The 12,122-nt window shown below is 44.1% G+C and overlaps 1 long non-coding RNA gene and 1 other non-coding gene across 2 annotated transcripts in view; one reads left to right on the top strand and one right to left on the bottom strand.

Annotated features, from left to right (window-relative positions):
• The window catches only part of LOC136389210 (uncharacterized), a 92,445-nt gene extending 80,568 nt beyond the window's left edge, over positions 1 to 11,877 (bottom strand). The window contains exon 1 of the long non-coding RNA XR_010748283.1: positions 10,842 to 11,877. This is a non-coding gene — a long non-coding RNA (uncharacterized lncRNA). The remainder of the gene's footprint in view (positions 1 to 10,841) is intronic.
• On the top strand, positions 6,140 to 6,265 carry LOC136389954 (U6atac minor spliceosomal RNA). The gene has a single exon (XR_010748495.1). It is a non-coding gene; the product is annotated as a U6atac minor spliceosomal RNA (small nuclear RNA).
• Positions 11,878 to 12,122: the final 245 nt, after the last annotated feature.

Genomic DNA, 12,122 nt, shown 5'->3' with positions numbered 1-12,122 from the left:
CCCAGAATCTCAAGGATGGTTCAACATATGTAAAACGACGGTTAACATAATACACCATATCAACAAAACAAAGAACAAAAACCACATGATCTTATCAATAGATGCAGAAAAGGCTTTCAATAAAATACAACACAATTTTATATTTAAGACTCAACAAATTGGGTATAGAAGGAAAATATCTCAACATGATAAAGGCCATATATGATAAACCATCAGCTAACATCATATTAAATGGCACTAAACTGAAAGCTTTCCCCCTTAAATCAGGAACAAGACAGGGTTGTCCACTCTCTCTACTCTTATTTAATGTGGTACTAGAGGTTCTAGCCAGAGCAATCAGACAAGACAAAGAAATAAAAGGCATCCATATCGGAAAAGAAGAAGTAAAGGTATCACTTTTTGCAGATGATATGATCCTATACATCAAAAACCCCAAAGACTCCACAAAAAGACTACTAGAAACAATAAGCCAATACAGTAAGGTCGCAGGATACAAAATTAACATACAGAAGTCAATAGCATTTCTATATGCCAACAATGAAACATTTGAGAACGAACTCAAAAGAACAATCCCCTTCACAATTGCAACAAAAAAAATAAAATACTTAGGAATAAACATAACAAAGAATGTAAAGGACTTATATAATGAAAACTATGAACCATTGTTAAGGGAAATCGAAAAAGATATAATGAGATGGAAGAATATACCTTGTTCTTGGTTAGGAAGAATAAATATAATCAAGATGGCCATATTACCCAAAGCAATATACAAATTTAATGCAATTCCCATCAAAATTCCAATGACATTTTTTAAAGAAATGGAGCAACAAATCATCAGATTTATATGGAACTATAAAAAACCCCGAATAGCCAAAGCAATCCTAAAGAAAAAGAATGAAGCTCGGGGCATTACAATACCTGACTTCAAACTATATTATAGGGCCACGACAATCAAAACAGCATGGTATTGGCAGAAAAATAGACACTCAGACCAATGGAACAGAATAGAAAGTCCAGAAATAAAACCACATATATATAGTCAAATAATTTTTGATAAAGGGGCCAACAACACACAATGGAGAAAAGAAAGCCTCTTCAATAAATGGTGCTGGGAAAACTGGAAAGCCACATGCAAAAGAATGAAACTGGACTACAGTCTCTCCCCCTGTACTAAAATTAACTCAAAATGGATCAAAGATCTAAACATATGACCTGATACAATTAAGTGCATAGAAGAAGACATAGGTACTCAACTCATGGACCTGGGTTTTAAAGAGCATTTTATGAATTTGACTCCAATGGCAAGAGAAGTGAAGGCAAAAATTAATGAATGGGACTACATCAGACTAAGAAGTTTTTGCTCAGCAAGAGAAACTGACAACAAAATAAACAGACAGCCAACTAAATGGGAAATGATATTTTCAAACAACAGCTCAGATAAGGGCCTAATATCCAAAATATACAAAGAACTCATAAAACACAACAACAAACAAACAAACAATCCAATAAAAAAAATGGGAAGAGGACATGAACAGACACTTCTCCCAGGAAGAAATACAAATGGCCAACAGATATATGAAAAGATGCTCATTTTCATTAGTTATTAGAGAAATGCAAATCAAAACTGCAATGAGATACCACCTCACACCTGTTAGATTAGCTATTATTAAGACAGGTAATAACAAATGTTGGCGAGGCTGTGGAGACAAAGGAACCCTCATACACTGTTGGTGGGAATGTAAAGTAGTACAACCATTATGGAAGTATGGTGGTTCCTCAAAAAACTGAAAATAGAATTGCCTTATGACCCAGCAATCCCTCTACTGGGTATATACCCCCAAAACTCAGAAACATTGATACGTAAAGACACATGCAGCACCATATTCATTGCAGCATTGTTCACAGTGGCCAGGACATGGAAACAACCAAAAAGCCCGTCAATAGATGACTGGATAAAGAAGATGTGGCACATATACACTATGGAATACTACTCAGCCATAAGAAATGATGACATCGGATCATTTACAGCAAAATGATGGGATCTTGATAACATTACACAAAGTGAAATAAGTAAATCAAAAAAAACCAAAAAACAGGAACTGCATTATTCCATATGTAGGTGGGACTTAAAAGTGAAACTAAGAGACATTGATAAGAGTGTGGTGGTTACAGGGGGAGGGGGGAGAGGGAGAGGAAAACGGGGAGGGGGAGGGGCACAAAGAAAACTGGATAGAAGGTGACAGAGGACAATCTGACTTTGGGTGATGGGTATGCAACATAAGTGAACGACAAGATAACCTGGAGTTGTTATCTTTGAATATATGTATCCTGATTTATTGATGCTGCTCCATTAAAAATAAAATTATTAAAAAAAAGGGGGGGGGAGAAAAAGAAAGACTCAAAAAGTCTGAGGAAACTCTAAGAGAGTTCTGTGACAACATGAAGAGAAATAAAATCCACATCATAAGGGTTCCTGAAGAAGAAGAGAAAGAACAAGGAATAGAGACTTTGTTCAAGCATATCATAGCTGAAAACTTCCCTCAATTAAGGCAGAAAAACATCTTACATGTTCAGGAAGCACAGAGAACTCCATTAAAGAGAAACCCAAAGAAATCAACACCAAGACACACCATAATTAAAATACCAAAGCTAGGCTCTGGCTGGTTGGCTCAGTGGTAGAGCGTCGGCCTGGCATGTAGGAGTCCCAGGTTCAATTCCCGGCCAGCGCACACAGGAGAGGTGCCCATCTGCTTTTCCATCCCTCCCCCTCTCCTTCCTCTCTCTCTCTCTCTCTAACCCCTCCTGCAGCCGAGGCTCCATTGGAGCAAAGATGACCCGGGTGCTGAGGATGGCTCTGTGGCCTCTGCCTCAGGCGCTAGAATGGCTCTGGATGCAACAGAGTGATGCCCCAGAGGGGCAGAGCATCGCCCCCTGTTGGGCATGCCAGTGGATCCCGGTCGGGCACATGCGGGAGTCTGTCTGACTGCCTCCCCGTTTCCAGCTTCAGAAAAATGCAAAAAAAATAATAATAAAAACATTACCAAAGCTAAGTGATAAAGAGAAAATATTAAAAGCTGCTAGAGAAAAAAAGACTATCACCTACAAAAGGAGCCCCCATAAGGATGACTTCTGACTTCTCAACAGAAACACTTGAGGCCAGAAGGGAATGGCAAAAAATATTCAAAGTAATGCAGAACGAGAGCCTACAACCAAGACTACTTTATCCAGCAAGGCTATCATTTAAAATTGAAGGAGAATTCAAAAGCTTTCCAGACCAAAAAAAAAAAAACTCAAGGAATTCACTACAACCAAACCAAGGCTGCAAGAAATGCTAAGGGGTCTGTTTTAAACAGATCAAAGGGAAAAAAAAGAATATAGCAAAAGAGAAATACAATTTTAAAGAATAAAATGGTAATAAAAAATCACATATCAGTAATAACCTTAAATGTAAGTGAATTAAATGATCCGATCAAAAGACATAGGGTAGCTGTGTGGGTAAAAAAACAGGACCCTGGCCCTGGCCAGTTGGCTCAATGGTAGAGCGTCAGCCTGGCGAGCGGAAGTCCCAGGTTCGATTACTGGCCAGGGCACACAGGAGAATCGCCCATCTGCTTCTCCACCCCTGCCCCTCTCCTTCCTCTCTGTCTCTCTCTTCCCCTCCCGCAGCCAAGGCTCCACTGGAGCAAAAGATGGCCCCAGTGCTGGGGATGGCTCCTTGGCCTCTGCCCCAGGTGCTAGAGTGGCTCTGGTCATGACAGAGCGACGCCCTGGATGTGCAGAGCATCACCCCCTGGTGGGCGTGCTGGGTTGATCCCGGTCGGGCGCATGCGGGAGTCTGTCTGACTGCCTCCCTGTTTCCATCTTCAGAAAAATACAAAAAAACAAAACAAAAACAAAACAGGACCCATATATATGCTGTCTACAAGGGACATACCTTAAAAATAAAGATGCACATAGACTGAAGATAAATGATGAAAGAATATATTTCACACAAATGGAAATGAAAAAAAAAAAGCTGGGGTAGCAATAGTTATATCAGACAAAATGTACTTTAAAACAAAGACAACCCGGGTTCGATTCCCGGCCAGGGCACATAGGAGAAGCGCCCATTTGCTTCTCCACCCCTCCGCCGCGCTTTCCTCTCTATCTCTCTTTTCCCCTCCAGCAGCCAAGGCTCCATTGGAGCAAAGATGGCCTGGGCGCTGGGGATGGCTCTGTGGCCTCTGCCTCAGGCGCTAGAGTGGCTCTGGTCGCAATATGGCGACGCCCAGGATGGGCAGAGCATCGCCCCCTGGTGGGCAGAGCGTCGCCCCATGGTGGGCGTGCCGGGTGGATCCTGGTTGGGCGCATGCGGGAGTCTGTCTGACTGTCTCTCCCTGTTTCCAGCATCAGAAAAATGAAAAAAAAAAAAAAAATGAAAAAAAAAACAAAGACTATAGTAAGAGATAAAGAAGGTCACTACATAATGATAAAGGGAGCAATCCAACAGCAAGATATAACTGTTATAAATATCTATGCACCTAACATAAGAGCACCTAAATATATAAAGCAGACTTTGATGGATTTAAAGGGCAAGATCAACAGCAATACTATAATAGTAGGGGATTTCAATACCCCACTAACATCACTAGACAGATCCTCAAGAAAGAAAATTAACAAAGAAACAGCAGACTTAAAGGACATACTAGATCAACTCAATTTAATAGATATCTTCACAACCTTTCACCCTAAAGCAGCAGAATATACATTCTTTTCAAGTGCTCATGGTACATTCTCTAGAATAGACCACATGTTAGGGCACAAAAGTGGTCTCAACAAATTTAAGAAGACTGGAATCATATCGAGCACTTTCTCTGTTCACAAAGGCATAAATAGAAATCAACCACAACAGAAAAACTGAAAAATACTCAAACACTTGGAAACTAAATAGCACGTTATTAAATAACGAATGGGTAAACAATGAGATCAAAGAAGAAATTAAAAAATTCCTAGAAATGAGTGATAATGAGCATACATCAACTCAAAATTTATGGGACACAGCAAAAGGAGTCTTGAGAGGGAAGTTCATAGCATTACAGACATACCTCAAGAAGCTAGAAAAGCTCAAATAAATACTTTGACCCTACATCTAAAAGAACTAGAAAAAGAACAGCAAGTAAAGCCCAGAGCTAGTAGAAGGAAGGAAATAATAAAGATCAGAGCAGAAATAAATGACATAGAGGCTAAAGAAACAATACAGAGGATCAATGAAACCAGGAGCTGGTACTTTGAAAAGGTAAACAAGATCGATGAACCTTTAACCAGACTCACCAAGAAAAAAAGAGAGAGGACTCAAATAAATAAAATTAGAAACGAGAGTGGAGAAATAACAACTGACACAACAGAAATACAAAATATTGTAAGAAAATACTATGAAGAACTGTATGCCAAAAAACTACACAACCTAGATGAAATGGACAAATTCCTTGAAACATATAATCTTTCAAAAATCAATCTGGAAGAATCAGAAAACCTAAACAGACCAATTACAACAAATGAGATTGAAACAGTTATCAAAAAGCTCCCAAAAAAGAAAAGTCCTGGCCAGATGGCTTCACAAGTGAATTCTACCAAATATTCAAAGAAGAACTAACTCCTATCCTTCTCAAGCCATTTCAAAAATTTCAACAGGAAGGAAGACTTCCAAGCTCCTTTTACGAGGCGAGCATAATTCTGATTCCAAAACCAGGCAAAGACAACACAAAGAAAGAAAATTATAGGCCAATATCCCTGATGAATGTAGATGCTAAAATCCTCAACAAAATATTAGCAAACCGGATCCAGCAATATATGAAAAAAATCATACACCAGGATCAAGTGGGATTTATTCTTGGGAGGCAAGGCTGGTACAATATTCGCAAATCAATCAATGTGATTCATCACATAAACAAAAAGAAGGAGAAAAACCACATGATAATTTCAATAGATGCAGAAAAAGCATTTGATCAAAGTCAGCACCCATTCATGATCAAAACACTCAGCAAAGTGGGAATACAGAAAACATACGTTAACATGATAAAGGCCATCTATGACAAACCCACAGCCAACATCATACTCAATGGGCAAAAATTAAAATCAGTCCCCTTAAGATCAGGAACAAGTGTTGTATGAAAGGAGAGAAGGTTAGCACTCCCCTTGACAAGGATGGAAGAGGCTCTCGGGCCTAACAACACGCATATGGTTAAGGCATTGCCACCTACTTCGTGGCATCTAACCACTGTTTTTAAGAAGATGTGGCACATATACACCATGCTATACTATTCAGCCATAAGAAATGATGACATCGGATCACTTACAACAAAATGGTGGGATCTAGATAACATTATACAGAGTTAAGTAAATCAGAAAAAAATAAGAACTGCAGGGTTCCATACATTGGTGGGACATAAAAAGGAGACTAAGAGACATGGACAAGAGTGTGGTGGTTACGGGGGGCGGGGGGAGGGAAGGAGAGAAAGGGGAAGGGGTGGGGGAGGGGCACAAAGGAAACTAGATAGAAGGTGACGGAGGACAATCTGACTTTGGGTGATGCGTATGCAACAGAATTGAATGACATGATAACCTGGACATGTTTTCTTTGAATATATGTACCCTGATTTATTGATGTCACCCCATTAAAATAAAAATTTTTTATTAAAAAAAAATCAGAAACAAGGCAGGGGTGCCCCCTTTCACCACTCTTATTCAACATAGTTCTGGAAGTCCTAGCCACAGCAATTAGACAAGAAAAAAAAATGAAAGGCATCCAAATTCAAAAAGAAGTAAAACTATCATTATTTGCAGATGATATGATATTGTATATAGAAAACCCTAAAGTCACAGTCAAAAAACTACTAGACCTGATAAATGAATTCAGCAAGGTGGCAGGATATAAAATTAATACTCAGAAATCAGAGGCATTTTTATACACTAACAATAAACTGTCAGAAAGAGAAATTAAGGAATCAATCCCCTTTACCAATGCAACCAAAAAAATAAAGTACCTAGGAATAAATGTAACCAGGGAGATTAAAGATTTGTACTCAGAAAATTATAAAACATTGATAAAAAGAAATCAGGGAAGATACAAACAAGTGGAAGCATATACCGTGCTCATAGTTAGGAAGAATAAACATCAGTAAAATGTCTATATTACCCAAAGCAATTTATAAATTCAATGCAATACCGATTAAAATACCAATGACTTACTTCAAAGATATAGAACACATATTCCAAAAATTTATATGGAACCAAAAGACAACACGAATAGCCTCAGCAAGCCTGAAAAGGAAGAATAAAGTGGGAGGTATCACACTTTCGGATATCAAGTTATACTATACGGCCATTGTACTCAAAACAGCCTGGTACTGGCATAAGAACAGGCATATAGATCAATGGAACAGAACTGAGAACCCAGAAATAAACGCACACCTTTATGGAAAACTGATAGTTGACAAAGGAGGTAAGAGCATACATTGGAGTAAAGACAGGCTCTTCAACAAATGGTGTTGGGAAAATTGGACAGCTACCTGCAAAAAAATGACACTAGACCACCAAATTGCACCATTCAGAAAAATCAACTCAAAATGGATAAAAGACTTAAATGTAAGCCGTGAAACCAGAAGCATCTTAGAAGAAAACATAGGCAGTAAGCTCTCTGACATTTCTCGCAGCAATATATTTGCCGAATTGTCTCCACAGGTAAGTGAAATAAAAGATAAGATAAACAAATGGGACTATATCAAACTAAAAAGCTTCTGCACAGCTAAAGACAATAAGAACAGAATAAAAAGACAGACTACACAATGGGAGAATATATTTGACAATGCATCTGATAAGGGGTTAATAACCAAAATTTATAAAGAACTTGTAAAACTTAATACCAGGAAGACAAACAATCCAATCCAAAAATGGGCAAAAAAATGAATAAACACTTCTCCAAAGAGGACATACAGATGGCCAATAGGCATATGGAAAAATGCTCAACATCACTAATCATTAGAGATGTTGCAAATTAAAACCACAATGAGATATCACCTCACACCAGTCAGAATGGCGCTCATCAACAAAACAATACAGAATAAGTGCTGGCCAGAATGTGGAGAAAAGGGAACCCTCCTGCACTGCTGGTGGCAATGCAGACTGGCACAGTCACTGTGGAAAACAGTATGGAGGTTTCTCAAAAAATTAAAAATCGAACTGCCTTTTGATCCAGCTATACCAGTGTTAGGAATATACCCCAAGAACACCATAACACTGTTTGAAAAGAAGAAATGCACCCCCATGTTTATAGCAGCATTGTTCACAATAGCGAAAAACCGGAAACAGCCCAAGTGTCCTTCAGAGGATGAGTGGATTAAAAAGCTTTGCTACATATATACTATGGAATACTACTCAGCCATAGAAATGATGACATCAGATCATTTACAACAACATGGATGAACCTTGATAACATTATACTGATCGAAATAAGTAAATCAGAAAAAAACTATGGGGGTGAGGAGAGGGAGGGGGACGGGGGAGGAGAGGGGCATAAAGAAAACCAGTTAGAAGGTGACGAAAGACAATTGGACTTTAGGTGATGGGAATGCAGCATAAACAAAGGGCAAAATAACCTAGAGCTGTTTTCTCTGAACATATGTACCATGATTTATCAATGTCACCCCATTAAAATTAATAAAAAAAATTTAACCAAGGATGCAAAAGACCTGTAGTTGAAAAATTATACAACACTGAAGAAATTGAAGATATAAATAAATGGAAGCGTATACTGTACCAATAATAGAACAAATTAACATTCTTATAATAATGTCTATACTACCCAAAGCAATCTGTAGAATCAATGCAGTTTCTATTATAATACTAATGGTGTATTTCATAGAACTAGAACAATAATAAAAAAATTATGTGGAACCACAAAAAAAAAATACAGAGAAAGAAAGAAAAGACAGAGGAGTGAGTGGAGAAGCAGATGGTCGCTTCTCTTGTGTGCTCTGAGAATTGGACCTGGGACATCCACACACCTGCTGACACTACCACTGAGCCAACCCGAAGTCTAGCAATATTTTATAAGTACAAAATGACACTGCACTGGGCACTTCTGTATATAGGGTGAAAGAGAAACAGACGTCCTTACCCTCATGGAGCTTACTGTTTCTTGGGGGAGAGAGAAAGATTTCCTGATGTGGAAGGAAGGGTGAAAATTTTGAGAAACTGAAAGAAGATAGGTACTCCTAGAGCATAATGGACGGCATGAGCACTCAAGTAGGGCAGGGGTCCCCAAACTACAGCCCGCGGGCCAAATGCGGCCCCCTGAGGCCATTTATCCGGCCCCCGCCGCACTTCTGGAAGGGCACCTCTTTCATTGGTGGTCAGTGAGAGGAGCATAGTTCCCATTGAAACATTGGTCAGTTTGTTGATTTAAATTTACTTGTTCTTTATTTTAAATATTGTATTTGTTCCCGTTTTGTTTTTTTACTTTAAAATATGTGCAGTGTGCATAGGAATTTGTTCATAGTTCTTTTGTTTGTTTGTTTGTTTATTTTTTAAGGCACAGGGTCCGCCTGGAGAAGGGACCCAGACTGTGGGGCTGGATGCAGGTGTTTCATCCAGACCAGGGATGAGGGGGAAGGAAATGGGAGAGGGAAGAGGAGAGGCGACCCCCTCTCTCCTCAGAGTTCTTCCAGAAAAAAAGGGGGCCAAGAGAATTTTTCCACTTGGGAGGAGGTAGGGGTGCAGGAGGAGCCCGAGGAGACAGGTTTTGGGGGGGAGAGGTGGCCGGTAAAAGAACAGAGGAGCTCCGGAGTGAACAGGAGAGCTGAGAAATGCGGGCAGCGAGCTCTGAAGTGAGGGGCGGGGGGCACCTGTCACCAGCTTTATCGGGGGTCAGCTTGCCAGGGGGCTGCGGAGTGTGTGGGGGCAGCTGCAAAGAGAAGAAACATCTAGAGGGGAGACAGATTTGGATCGGGAAATACGGGGAATCGGAACAAGAAAGAAGGGGGTTCGAAGGAGGAAACAAAGTCCCGAGAAGAGAAAAATGAGGAGCTTCCAAAGAGACGCCGGAGTCCCGGCCGCTGGGTCCCGGATCCCGGGGCTCGGGCCTGGCTTCGGAGGAGACGTGGTGCCCGGGGCGCCGGCCGGGCCGGGTTGGGGTCGGTCCGGCGTCCCTACCTGGTACACGGAGGCCTTGGGCAGGTCCAGGCAGACGGTGCAGCACAGCACCGCGTAGAGCCGCTCCTCCAGCTTCCCGCTGCCGGCCGCCGCCGCCGCTTCTTGGGCGGGGCGTCGGGGTCGCCGGCCGCCTCCTGCAGCTGCCGGGCGCCGGCCAGGCCCGCTTCGTCCGGCAGCCCCGGCCCCGCAGCCTCGCCCACCGCCACCGCCGCCGCCACCGCCGCCGGCCCCGCGGCCGCCCCGGCCCCGCAGCCTCGCCCACCGCCGCCGCCGCCGCCGCCGGCCCCGCGGCCGCCCCGGCCCCGCAGCCTCGCCCACCGCCGCCGCCACCGCCGCCGCCGGGCCCCGTCGCCGGACCGCCTCCACCAGCCTCCTCTGCGCCGGCCATCGCTGCGGGCCGGCCCAGCGGGTGGTGCGCTCCCGCGGCTGGAGGTTAGGGGGGCCGCGCGCTGCTGCCGCCCTCTCGCCGCCGCCGAGACCCCCGCAGCCCCGCTCCCTGCGCCGCCGCTTCAGTGGGTCCGGCCTGCGCGTCGCCCCGCAGCCGCCGGGGCCCCATAGTTTTTTTTATAGTCCGGCCCTCCAACGGTCTGAGGGACAGTGAACTGGCCCCCTGTGTAAAAAGTTTGGGGACCCCTGCAGTAGGGTGTACTCACCCGTTCTGTGGTCTGTCCACTGGGCCGCCGCTGCTGTTGCTGTCCGGGGTGTTTGGGCTCAGGTGCTGCTGGTGCCAGCCCACCTCTCCGGCCACCGCGGCCACCGCTGCCCCAGGAGGGCTGCGCACACTCGCGTGCCCGCTTGGACCGCTTCCAAGACCGGCCCAGCCTTGGCTGCCACTGAGGGCTGGTCTGTGCCCTGGGCAAGTTTACGCATGGGCTTGGGCCTCCACAGCCTATGCAAGGGCTTCCGCCTCTGCGGGGGGGGGGGGGGGGGGGGGGGGGCTGCTCAGACTGCTTCTGGGGCTGCTTCAACCTCCACTGCTGCCATGGACGGGTCCGCGTCGCTGGGGGTTGGTGCACCAGCTCAGACAAGGCTTAGCAGCGACCACGGCTCCCACCTCCACGGCCAGACCCACACTCGCTCACTCAGATCACCCCCAAGGTCTCCTGGCTTCCGCTGCCACTGAGGGCATGCCCACGCCACAGACAGGTTTGGGCACTGGCCCGGATCTCCGCAGTGGCCGCTGTGACTTCTACCCTTGCTGGCGGGATCACACGTGCCCACAGGGACCCCCTCTGCTGTTGCTCAGGCCTCTGCCCTGTCAAGGACGGGCCCTATGCCACAGGCAAGACTGTGTGCGAGCCCAGACCTTCGCAGGGGCTGCAGTGGTTCCCACAATCGCAGGATGGCCCAGGCTAGCTTGCTCCAACCGCCCTGGCCTCCATAGCTGTGTCCTGGGTGTTACAGCCGCCCCCTGCCGCCTCCAGTCTCCCCGCCCTCTGCAAGCATTCAGCCCCGCTGGGGGGGGGGGGGTACACGGGGTGTTGTTGTGAACCATAAATGGCAGAAAGCCATTGTAGATTTGAGGCTAGGCAAAGCGCTGAGTTCTGCCCCCTCCACCTCCATATTGGCTGTGAGGCTGAGTATTGACACCCACTTCACTTGCTTCCTTGACTTGCTGGAAGCAATTTACATGCCCTTCCACTGACTCCTTGATTGTTTTCAGAGGTTGGTAGATTTCACTAGTGCATCCTGTTTATGCCTTGGGAAAGTTTCTGTTTTAGCCTTGGATGTGTTACTTTGTATCAAGGACTTCCTTGGTTTGCATAGGGCTATATAATAAAGCAAGCTGGGGCTATGGGGCACTCAGATATTGCCATCATCATTTGAAGAGTCTTCCCTGTCCCATTTTTTCTTGATGAAAAAGTAATAATAAATAAATAAATAAATAGATAGATAGAACAAAAGGATTGTGGGAGCCAGGCAGGGACTCTCTT

This window comes from Saccopteryx leptura, chromosome 1, assembly GCF_036850995.1.
Source record: "Saccopteryx leptura isolate mSacLep1 chromosome 1, mSacLep1_pri_phased_curated, whole genome shotgun sequence".
In the NCBI taxonomy this organism is placed as follows: Eukaryota; Metazoa; Chordata; class Mammalia; order Chiroptera; family Emballonuridae; genus Saccopteryx; species Saccopteryx leptura.
Note: the sequence above shows the minus strand (reverse complement) of the source record. Positions and strands in the feature narration are given on the sequence as shown.